Raw genomic sequence first — 11,456 nt, forward strand, 5'->3', positions numbered from 1 at the left:
TGTATATTGTTTCTCTTCCTTTTACATGCTTTTTCTGGTCGTGCGAACCCCAAAAACAGTGGCATTGTTATCTGAAAATGCATTTTGGTTGGAACATCAGTTTCAGATTTTCCCCGACAGTGTCGATATCTGTCGATTTATGATCAATATCGACAGATATGATGATATTGCATCGTATCGATATTGGTCGATATATGTCGATATTGTATTTGATAACATTGGTCGATAAACGTCGATATCAAATACAATATCGACCGAAGTTATATTCTTCAATGTCGATATATGCCGATATTTGTCGATAACATTTACAATATCAACATATATCGACTGAAGTTCCAAATAATATATGTTGTGTTCCTGTAAGATTCAAATTGATAACTGTAGTTTATATATATATATATATATATATTAATAAAAACAAAACAACACATAAGAACAAAAAACATAAACACATAAGAACAAAAAACAAAATACATAAACTAAAAAAAAAACTAGAAATATTCAGGACCCATAAGAACATCAGCATAGTCCTTTTTGGCTTTCTCCAACTACCTTTTCAGCTTCTTCACCTCCTTCTTTAGTCGTCTCTTTTCATCCTCGACTGACTCCAGATAGTCAGTCATGCACTCACAGACAAAAGACATGGTTTTTACCATGCCTCTCATTAACCTGATGATTTCTTCCGTGTCACCATCACGGAAGGAATCTTGGAAGTTAGAAATGAGTTTTTGAAACTCGGGAATATCAGCATGTGGTGGAGGTGGTGAAGAAGGTGGTGCAGAAGATGATCCTCTTTCCATCTTAAACTCTAGAGGGTAAAATGAAAGTTACTAGAATGAAGAATTATGAACAGACACATCGTATATTTATAGGAGAAATCACTGAATGGGGAATCTCAACAGCCAACACTCAACTTTAATGATAGATTGATATTCAAAAAAGACTATTGAACTTCTATACAGAGTGATCATTAAATAACTGAACTTAAAAAACGTCTCTTGGTCTTTTGTCGATATCTGTCGATTTCTAATCAATATCGACAGATATGATGAGATTGCATCGTAGCGATATTGGTCGATATATGTCGATATTGCATATGATATCGACATATATCGACCGAAGTTATATGTCGATATTGTATTTGATATCGATATATATCGACCGAGGTTATAGTCTTCAATGTCGAGGGGCGAGGAGGTAATTCAAACAAGATGTACCAGGTGCGAGAATACTGGTCATAATCAAGCAAATTGTACTAGTATGTTACGAATTCCTACACGGCTTCCACCTACAATCTCAAGTTCTGCAAGCTGCTCTAAGACCTCAGTTGGAAAATAATGGTATTTTATGTTTTTTATATATGTGTTGTACTAATGTGTAAGAAGATTGTGGAATGGGAAGTTAATGTATTTTATGTTTTTGTGCTGTACTAATGTGTAAGCAGACTCTAGGATCTGGAATTTTGTGTATTTTATGTTATTTTACATATGTGTTGTACTAATTTGTCGATACGTGCCGATATCGCATGTATATCGACATCAGTTGTCGATATCCTTTCATATTTACATAATACAATAGTCGATATCACAAGTATATTTGTCGATATCCCCCATAGTTACATAATGCAATTGTCGATATCCTTCCATATTTACAAAATACAATAGTCGATTTCTGCCGATATATACACACATTTACAATTTACGAACATTTTGTATTATTTACAAACATTTACAATTTACAAATATCCAACATACATTTACAAGATTTAAGACTGCACATCAACACATCCAAACAAATTAGCCCCGACAACTAGATCGTCCTTATCGAACAAGCGTTGTTTGAAGATTTCCAAGCACACACACAACCTATAGTAACGCCCATCATACCTAGAGAACCCATAGTCAGTACTAAATGGACCTTTTTCAACATAATGTTGTGCAAAAATACAATAGAAGACACCACAATCATTGGATTTGCGAAGCTGTTGTGAGCACCCGCGAGCTCTCACCCACTTTATATCTCGAATCCCATTATCATAACACCCACTGTTCTTCCAATAATCGGCCATCTCCATTGCTCTCGTCATTATATGAAACCGGGGTTGCAGCCATTTGTCAATTGATTCGTTAGAGGCATTTGACTCCAGGCTATCATACAACTCTAGCCTCATTTCTTCCACATAGAACACCCTGAGCATCCAGTGTTCTGACTTATAGTTGATAGGTACGAGTACATGTTTTACCTCATGCCATGGGAGATTCTCAAATTGTTTGTCTCCATTGATTCGATGTATGAACATGCGAGCGGGTTCCCATTCTCCAGATGTGTTGTAATTTTCGATCAAATTTGTCATTTCCATGAGTCCAAAGAAATTTGTGTCGATGGCAGTCCAATCCACCCTCTGTGTAGTATATATATGGTTCAATAACCAAAAAAATGCATTTACGAGCTACAACAAAGACAAAATAAGTAGAAACACATATTAGTAAGGACCAATTGACCTTTTGTATTGTCGATATCAATGGGATATCGACACATCACAATCGATAATGTGTCGATATACAAATTCCATCGATAATCACACACAATATTGTGTCGATATCATATGGATATCGACACATCACAATCGACAAATGTGTCGATATACAAATGCCATCGACAATCACAAACGATATTGTGTCGATATCATATGGATATCGACACATCACAATCGATAATATGTCCCAAAACAGACAAAGTGAGTAGTATCTCACTTGGCTGTTTATGTACTTTCCAGTTATCTCTGCATCTTCAAACCACTCTACAATCTGTCCCCATTCACATCCACCTATCTTCCTCAGATCATCACGGGGTGTATTCTTCTTCCATTCATCATAGTCATATAGGAGGTGTGATCTTATACGATTTCGCCCATCCGGTTGTGGAATCGGAAACTGATCATCATCATCAGAAAAATGAAAATCGCTTTGAGGATCAGTCCACGGTGACTTGCAGAGTTTCCCAGCTTTTTTTTCTCGTTTGGGTCTCCCTTTCTCGACAACTTCCCCTTTCCTTTTTCCATCCCCACCTCCTCTTCCTCCTCTGCCTCCTCTTTTACCCTTCCCTTCCCATCTTCACCTGCTTTTTGTATCCCTCTTCCTTCCCTTTCTCCTCTTCCTTCCCCACCTCCTCTTCCTCCTCTTCCCCTGCCTCCTCTTCCTCTGCCTCCTCTTTTACCCTTCCCTTCCTCCTCCTTTCTCTCATCAAGAGTCAAATCTTCTATTTCTCCTTTGTCTTGACGCATATGTAAAGACGATTGGATGGCCTGATTGACCACAACACTAAGCTGTCCTTAGTCCATTTCAGCTTCATGGCTCTCATCCTATTAAAACAGCAAACCAAGTAGAAACACATATTAATAGAGGGATAAAATGCCGATATCGACATTTTGAGTTGTCGATATACAAATTAAAACATAAAAACAAACTTACATCAATCTCAATAACAGCAGGTGTAGTCCTAAATTTCTCCTCCTCCTTATGATCCCTCTCCCTCTGCATTTCCATCTCACTCTCCTTCTCCTTCTACTCCTTCACCCTCTCCATTTCCATCTTCTTCTCCTTCCTCTCCTTCTCCTCCTTCTCCCTCCCCTTCTCTTTCTCCTCCCTCTCCTTCTCCTTCCTCTCTTTCTCCATCCTTTCCTTCTCCTCTCTCGCCTTCTCCTTCTTCTCTTTCTCCTCCCTCTCCCTCTCCCTTTCTTTCTCCTCCCTCTCCTTCTCCTCTCTTTCTCCTCCCTCTCCTTCTCCATCCTTTCCTTCTCCTCCTTATTTTTCTCCTCCCTCTCCCTCTCTTTCTCCTTCTTCTCCTTCCTCTCCTTTTCCATCCTTTCCTTCTCCTCCCTCGCCTTCTCCTCCTTCTCTTTCTCCTCTCTTTCCCTCTCTTTCTCCTCCCTCTCCCTTTGACTCTAAATCCTTGCAATGTGATAGCTTAAGACTTGGAATGAAGATTTCACTTAACCTATCTAACTGGAGTTAACTCGGCTTGTACAAGTAAAATGAACGTCTCGCTATATGTGACTTGACATAATCCATAGTCATAAGATGCTGTTCAAGGATGTAGTTAATAAAGGATCGAATTATACTGTAACTAATACGGAAAGGTCAACGACGGAATCAACCTGTCTTCTTATAGATCTGGGGGAATATTTCGGATCTGCCAATCACAGTTCGCGTACTCATTCCGTTATACAAAGATTGAATGTAATTTTGAAAAATTTATTTAATGGTTGTATACGGCTAGAAGCAATAAGAACCTAATGGGTCACATATAAGACAACCCAAAAGAGAAATAGATATTAATTAATTGACGGAAGCCCAACTAAGTCCACTAAGGCCTAATAATAAGAGGGGGCGATTTTATGTGTAGGGACATATAAGGAATTAATTTAAATTCGGACAATTATAATTAGATTATGATTATGAATTAAATTAATTATAGGATAAATAAGTTAGGAGGTTTATTGAGATTAAAGTGCTCCTAATTATTATCATATCAATAAGGTTTTATTATCTTTATATTTAGATATAATTGTAGATAATAATAACAAGAGTATTATTCCAAATATAACTCTTATTCAATAACCTAATTCTATCTAACTAGGGTTTAGATACGAGAGGCTATAAATACCCCTGCTACTGAGAATTTCGGCCAACCCTAGTCCTTCCGAAGAGAGAGAAATTTCGACCCCCACTGTTGAGGGACGAGATTTCCGCTGCTTTCTTCTGCTCAATTGATTTTATCTCTTTCTCTTTATCCTTGATCTTGTGTTGATTAATTAGAGGCAATCTATTTTGGTTGCTATACTTTGGTTGAATTCTAATTAATTTGATCTTGTGTTTTGTCTTGTGCTCGTGAACTCAGATCTAGAGTTGAGGGCACTTTGCTAGCAACAGTAGATAGTTCTTCAGAAAGGTATTTCATTTTATCCATCTTTATATGAAATAACGATTAACAAATCTTGGTTAAAGGAAATAGGTTAAAAAATTTATATTTCCGCTGCCAAACGTTTGTCTATTTTCCTTCAGTGGTATCAGAGCTTGTGTTAAATCCGTTATTTCATATATGAAAATTAAAAGGTTTTTCAATCAGATTGAATATATATTTATTGTTAGATTAATTAATAAAATTGTTTTGATTAATTGATCTAAAGATAAATAAGTTTTAATTAATTGTTAATTAAGATTGATTATGCAAAAGGTCCTAATTAATTTGGTTGATAATCATTGTAACAAAAACTTAAGGTTTTATATTGGGTTAAGGTGCAAAAATACCCCTAACGTTATGGGCCAGTAGCAATTTTACCCTTAACGTCTAAAATGGTGCAATTTTACCCCTAACGTTGGAAGTCAAGAATAATTTTACCCCTAACATTGATAAATTGGATCAATTTTAGACACTATTATAAAACACATATATTTTTGTTCATTATTCTGCACCAATTGCATAATAATTCGTTCTAAAAAAAAGATTTCATGTTTTTTATAATTTAATAATAGAATTTGAGATTAATATTTATAAATTCGGTGGATTTTTTGTATTTTTTTCTCTAATCCGTACAAAAAGACAGTATATTTTTTTATTTTTTTTATTTTTTTCACATCCCAACGAATGTTTGTGATTTGTTAACACATGTATGAAGTGTAGATAACAAGATTCATGACCGAGAAGACAGTTTGATAAATTATTTCTCAAATTGATCCAATTTATTAATGTTAGGGGTAAAATTGCTTTTGGCTTCCAACGTTAGGGGTAAAATTGCACCATTTTAGACGTTAGGGGTAAAATTGCTCCTGGTCCAAAACGTTAGGGGTATTTTTGCACCTTAACCCTTTTATATTTAGAGTAATAAAAGTTGTTTTATTGATTCTAAAGATAAAACAGAAAATTTTGAAAGTTTCTGATGTTCTGAAGACTGTTTTAAAATCATTTTAAAACAAAAGTATAAATATATGTTTTAAAAAAATATATAGCAGCACGGGTTTTCTCCCGCGAGGTAGAAACCCTTGCTGCCTATAACGCTGGGTTGCTGCCTTGCGGCAGCAACACAGGCGCAGCGGGAGGCTGCTGCCGCAAGGGCAGTAGCGCGTGGTGGGTCGGGTCGTCTATCGGCCCGACCCGACAGCTGTTGATTTTTAAAATTATTTTAAATATAGTCATATTTATACGTTTTCAGAAATAAAATAGTTTTCTGTTTTTTATTATCAAACAAAAGAATTTATTTAAAAGTTTATTTTACTTATTATTTGATATTTGTAAATCAAAGGTGTTAAATGAATTAAAACAAATTAATTGGGATATGCATAATAAAAGGATTTGTATAGTTATATTATTTTAATATGTAATTATTACATTTTGATTAGATTAGATATAAGAGATACAAAGTTATGGAATTAAAATTGGATGAAAGTTAATTTGACAAGTTAATGTGATTAACCTAAATATTACATAAATAATTTATGTAATCAACCAATTAAATTTATTTAATTGAGTCTATGCATGGTTGGAGTTATGGACATATTTGGACCCTCTATTTAGTCTTTTGGTATTTTGGAAATAGGACCTGCGTGTCCTGCCTATCTACTATCTATTGTAATTTCTCCTCTCATCTAATTCCCTTCAAATTAATTGAAGTTTTCTTTAGTAGTATAGAAACTAATAGTGATGTCATTTCGAGACGCCATGGAGAAGATGGAGGACCTAAATAGAAATATGTAATAGTTAGTATTTTCCTAGGTTTGACCTTTTATTCCGTTTCTGGCTCAACGGAATAATTTAGATAATATGTCCATAACGCCAATGTAAATTGTATGTGTCTGATGTATGCTAAAGCAAATCAAGACTAGGTTAGATTATGAGACTTAAAATAAAAATCCCTCACTAATTAAAAGTTAAGTAAATAAACAAGTTATTAAAATCGGTCACCCCTCCCTAATATTATAATTCAGCCGACAGTACTGGGGGCCTTTGGGTTGTTGAGTAAACTCAAGCTCGGGATCTTATGGTAACACATGAATTATCGAAAATTATTTTCATGAATATGGGGTAATACTTAAATTAGATTATGATAATTGGATGGGTAAACTCATGTTGTCATAAACTAATGGGCAATATGGTTGGGATTAATATGAATACATATTAGTTACTAATATGGTTAGTAACCCAATAGCCTAGGAATCGCATTGTTGATGTGATTGATTACACAAATCTACCTAACAAATGGGACTAGCTTGTTGAGTAAACTCAAGGTGAAATTTCAGGAGTTAGGATCGTAGCTCACTAAAGGATTTGTGAAGTTCTTTGAATTAATATGGAGGGCTATTAATTTGGCAAAATAGTGGGAGCAATTTAAAATACAATTAAAAGACCTATAAATTTTAGATTGATATACTTTAAAGCAAATGAATAACATACATTTACTCTTTATCACTCTCAGGTTAAATTAAAACACTCGTAAAATCATGACTAAAACCAATCTGCAAAATATACTTACCGATAACAAGTTGAACGGTTCAAACTTCACCGACTGGTATCGTAACCTCAAAATAGTTTTGAAGTTCGATAAGATAGGCTATGTACTTGATACATCGATACCTCCTACCCCGACTGATGATGCTCCCATCAAAGAGATCGATGCTTACCAGAAGCATAAGGCTGATGACGATCACACGGGATGCATCATACTTGCATCGATGACACCGGAATTGCAAAGGCAACATGAGGAGATGGATGCATATTCCATCATCGTGCACCTAAAAGAGTTGTTTGGGAAACAAACTCAGTGCGAACGCTACGAGATATCGAAGCTGTTATATCGATGCAGGATGCAAGAGGGCACATCTGTGATGACACATTGTGTCAAGATGATAGGCTTTATTACCAAGCTTTCTAGTATTGGATTCGCGATGGATCATGAACTAAGTGTGGACTTACTTATTCAATCCCTCCCAGAGAGTTATTCACAGTTCATCATGAACTTCCAGATGAATGACTTGCAAACCTCTCTTAAAGAGCTTGCAAACAAGCTCAAGACAGTTGAGCCCAATATGAAGAAAGACAAGGCAATACTGGCTCTTGTCATTGAGGGATCAAAGAAGAGGAAAGGGAACTTTCCCAATCCTAAACATCTCAAGAAGGGCAAGACGGCCATGCCCACTAAAGCAAAGGGGAAGCAAGTGAAGAAGCCCAAAGGAGAGTGCCACTTCTGTGGTAAAGACGGGCATTGGAGAAGGAACTACAAGGAGTATCTAGCCTCCCTCAAGAAGGGAAAAGACGGTGCTTCAACATCTGGTACGTTCTATATTGAAATAAATACAATTTCATTGTCTGAATCTTGGGTATTAGATACCGGATGTGGATCTCATATTTGCATGAATATGCAGGAACTAAGTCGGACTAAGGAATTGAAGAAGGGAAGCATAAACTTGCGAGTAGGAAATGGAGCAAGAGTTGTCGCGCTCGAAGTTGGAGATTATGCTTTAAGTTTGCCCTTTGGGATTGTAATAGAATTAAGGAACTGTTTGTATGTTCCAAAGATGTCCAGAAACATTATTTCTATTAGCTGTCTTGTTGATGACGGCTTTCATATTTCAATAAAGAACAAGTATTGTGAGTTTTATAGAAATGGGATTTTCTACTTTTCACGAATATCATTAAATGGGATTTATGTGTTAGATGATAAAATTTATGTATTCGCAATTGATACCAAAAGACATAAGCTAGATAATTCGACTTACTTGTGGCATTGTCGTTTAGGCCATATAAACAAAAGACGCATGCTTAAGCTACATCAAGATGGGCTTATAGATGCAATTGATTGTGAATCATTGGAAACATGCGAAGCTTGTTTAAAAGGAAAAAATGACAAAGACACCCTTTAGCAATAAAGGTGAGCGTGTATCAGACACTCTAGGATTAATACATTCGGATGTATGTGGTCCTATGTCAGTCCAAGCAAGGGGAGGATTCAGATACTTCATTAGCTTCATAGATGACCATACCAGATATGGTTATGTTTATTTGATGAAGCACAATTCAGAAGCTTTTGAGAAATTCAAATGCTTCAAGAATGAAGTAGAAAATCAAACAGGAAAGAAAATTAAGATACTTCAATCTGATCGAGGTGGTGAATATCTTTCAGATGATTTTCTGAGTTATCTAACTGAATGTGGGATATGCTCACAATGGACGCCTCCTTATACACCACAACACAATGGTGTATCCGAAAGGAGAAACCGTACCTTACTAGATATGGTACGATCCATGATGAGCATAGCATTACTTTCAAAGACGTTCTGGGGCTATGCCTTAGAAACTTCCCTCTTCACCCTAAATCGAGTACCAACTAAATCTGCCAGTTCCACACCATATGAATTGTTCATTGGTAGGAAACCTACTTTCTCATTCATGAGAATATGGGGTTGTTCAGCATTTGTCAAACGCATAGCATCGGATAAATTGGATGCTAAATCTGATAAATGTTTCTTCATAGGATACCCTAAGGAAACTATGGGGTATTACTTCTATCATCCAGATGATCAGAAAGTAATAGTATCCAAGCATGCAACATTCTTAGAGAAAGAGTTTCTCGAAGAAACACAAACGGGAAGCATGATTGAACTTGATGAAGTTCAAGAAGAAGAAACACCAGCTGAAACAACAGAGGCGATAGAGGAACCCGAAGCAGTCCCATTAGATGAGACTCAAGTGCCACCACCTACTCGTAGATCACAAAGAGTTCGTGAACTCCCAGTTAGATTCGATTTTCTAGTGGGAGATGATGAAGAGGTTCCCGTGTTAGACGACGAACCCGAGAACTACGAAGAGGCTCTCACCAGTCCATATTCTAAAGCATGGCTTGAGGCCATGGATTCTGAAATGGACTCCATATACACTAACCAAGTGTAGACATTGGTTGATCCACCCGAAGGGATAAAACCCATTGAGTGCAGGTGGATCTTCAAGAAGAAGACCGACATGGATGGAAAGGTTAGCACCTACAAAGCTAGGTTAGTAGCTGAAGGATACCGTTAGAAACAAGGAGTTGATTATGACGAAACTTTCTCTCCAGTAGCCATATCCAAATCAATCAGAATAATGCTCGCTATTTCCACTCAATATGATTACGAGATTTGGCAAATGGATGTGGAAATAGCTTTCCTAAATGGAAACCTGCTTGAGGATGTATATATGATGCAACCTGAAGGTTTCACATCAAAGGATGAAACCAAGGTTTGCAAACTTCAAAGATCCATTTATGGACTCAAGCAAGCATCAAGAAGCTGGAACAAGCGTTTTGACGAAACCATAAAACAGTTTAGTTTCGAACAAAATTGCGAGGAGGCTTGTATTTACAAGAAAGTTAGTGGGAGCTGAGTAGCATTTCTCATATTATATGTGGACGATATATTACTGATGGGAAATGATATAGCTCTACTACAGTCGGTGAAAGTATGGTTATCAGGTAACTTCTCCATGAAAGACCTTGGTGAAGCAGCTTATATACTAGGGATAAATATCTATAGAGATAGATCAAGAAGACTGCTTGGTCTTTCACAGGCTACATACATTGAAAATGTGCTAAAGCGGTTTAGCATGCTTGAATCGAAAAGAGGTAACTTACCCATGGTACATGGGGTAAAGTTAAGCAATCATCAGTGTCCTAAAACGGTAGATGATAAGAAACGCATGGTTGTAATTTCATACACCAGCGCGATTGGTTCGATTATGTATGCTATGCTTTGCACTAGACCTGACGTAGCGTTCGCGTTAAGTATAACGAGTCGCTATCAAGGAAATCCGGGTGATGAGCATTGGAATGCTATCAAGAACATTCTTAAGTACTTGAGAAGGACTAAAGACATGTTCCTAGTGTACGGAGAAGGGGATCTGAAAATAGAAAGATTTCCAAATGCCAGTCATCTCACAGATGAGAACGATTTTAGATCCCAATCAGGATACCTGTTTATCTTGAATGGGGGCGCGGTCAGTTGGAAGAGTTCCAAGCAGGGAAGCGTGGCTTTCTCTATGACCGAGTCTGAGTACATCGCTGCTGCGGAGGCAGCAAAGGAAGCAGTTTGGATTAAGAAGTTCATTACCGAACTTGGTGTGGTGCCTGACATTGTGAATCCGATTACTCTGTACTATGATAACAATGGAGCCATTGCACAAGCAAAGGAACCACGGTCTCATAATGCATCCAAGCATTACCATAAGCGATACCACCTTGTAAGAGAGATTGTTGCAAGAGGAGATGTGAGAATAGAAAGAGTACCTACAGAGGACAACGTAGCAGATCCGTTGACAAATCCTTTAAACCAAAAAGTACATGATCGTCATTTGAGTTCAATTGGGATAAGTTGTAGAAACAATTGGCTTTAGTCCAAGTGGGAGTATATTGGGGTTTAGTGTCCTATAGACAA

This window comes from Euphorbia lathyris, chromosome 5 (genome assembly GCF_963576675.1).
Source record: "Euphorbia lathyris chromosome 5, ddEupLath1.1, whole genome shotgun sequence".
NCBI classification, from domain to species: domain Eukaryota; kingdom Viridiplantae; phylum Streptophyta; class Magnoliopsida; order Malpighiales; family Euphorbiaceae; genus Euphorbia; species Euphorbia lathyris.